This window comes from Trachemys scripta, chromosome 2 (assembly GCF_013100865.1).
Source record: "Trachemys scripta elegans isolate TJP31775 chromosome 2, CAS_Tse_1.0, whole genome shotgun sequence".
Taxonomy (NCBI): Eukaryota; Metazoa; Chordata; order Testudines; family Emydidae; genus Trachemys; species Trachemys scripta.
The window spans coordinates 80,878,440-80,879,937 of record NC_048299.1 but is presented as its reverse complement, the minus strand read 5'-3'; the positions used below and the strand labels follow the sequence as shown (position 1 = coordinate 80,879,937).

At 62.4% G+C, this 1,498-nt stretch overlaps 1 protein-coding gene across 2 annotated transcripts in view; it reads left to right on the top strand.

Annotated features, from left to right (window-relative positions):
* The first annotated feature begins 1,183 nt into the window (after positions 1-1,183).
* RPSA (ribosomal protein SA) overlaps positions 1,184-1,498 on the top strand; it is an 8,847-nt gene continuing 8,532 nt past the window's right edge. For both annotated transcript variants that reach the window (XM_034761014.1, XM_034761012.1), the window contains exon 1: positions 1,184-1,279. The gene's annotated coding sequence lies outside the window, so the exon portion shown is untranslated. The remainder of the gene's footprint in view (positions 1,280-1,498) is intronic.

The following is a 1,498-nucleotide window of genomic DNA, read 5'->3' as shown; positions in this document are numbered from 1 at the left end:
CAGCCCGGGTTTGGGGCTTCTGCTCCCCGTGGCTCTAGCTGGGGCTCAGGACACCTGGGCTTGGGGCTTCTGCTCCCTGTAAGGTGCGTGGGCTCTGGGCTTCTGCCGGGGATCTGGGTGCCCATTTTTCTGGGGGTCCCCCAAATTGGCCAGGCCCCTGGGCACAAGCCCTGTGGGCCCATACGTTAATCTGCCACTCGCTGGGACTAGCAGCTAGGAGCCCCCGCCAGGGGCACTCCCAGCAGCAGGGCAGTTCGGGCCCCCCTCCGCCTCTGGGAACCTCCTCCAGCTGCAGGAAGCTCCATGGCTGTTGCCTTCAGATCCCAGCCCTGAAGGCAGTGCAGAAGAGGGTGGCAATCCTGTGACATCCCTGCCCCATGATACCCTTTCAGGTCGGGACCCCTCCCCCACCCCATTACAAACCTTGATATTTTAAATGTAAACCTCTGAAATCATGAAATTGACCAATTAAAAAACCCTCTGGCCATGAAATTTGACTAAGGTGGACCATGAATTTGGTAGGCCCTCCCTATGATTACCCATGCGCAGCACTTCAGCGCTGCAGCGATCAATGCAGATAGCAGGACTGCTAATCGCAAATAATTCACAAATCATCGGTCGGGTTCATTTGCCTAGTAGCGGTTTCTGAGCTGTTAGGGTGCAGTTGCTTCATGTTTACAAGCTCTTCTCCGCAACCAGGAGGGCTGGGACCCTTACTGGTATGGGGTGTGAAAGCTGAGGGTCTAGGCAGAAGGAAGGACTCCAGCAGCTGGGGCTTGGGGATAATGTGGTGGGAACTGGCAGCAGTGTGGAAGGGGGGGTGATTTACACTAGAGGAGAGATGGCCACGTGTTTGCTCTCGGCCCCATCCCAGGCCTGCCTCACCCTGCCCCCAGAGCCCTCCTACAGCTTAGCGCCCCGGGCACGCCCTGCTCACAGCCCATCCCTAAGCAAGGCCCGGCCCGCTCCGGGCTCTCCCAACCCCGCCCCAGCCGCATTAGGCCGGGGATCCTCAGCACTCGCGGCTCTGCTGCCACCTGCCGGCTGCTGCCCGGCACAGACGCCGCGGCTGAGGGCCATTCCCACGTGACCGCTGCTAAATCCCCGGGCCTTCCTCCCGCCCCTTAGGAACCAGATGACCTTCAACCCGTTGCCTCACTTCCGATTACGTGGCTGCCGCTAATTGGCCGAGGGGACTATATAAATTCACGTCACTTCCCGTAGCCTCCCTCTTTCTCTCTTTGAGCCTAACGTGGTCTCCATACGGCGTTGTCACCGGGTGGGTCTTGCGGGGGCGCAGCGGGGCGGGAGCCGGCCGGGGGGACCGTCCGCGCGGGGAGTGGGGATCGGGAAGCTTCTGGGCCGGTTTCGGGACCGGGGGGGAGGTTCGGGAAGTGTCGGGGCCGGCTCTGGGATTCCGCCCCCCCCCCCCGCCCCCGGCCAGCTCGCATGGGCCCGTCTCGGGCAAGCGAGGGCCTCCGCGGACCCCGCCGGCCGT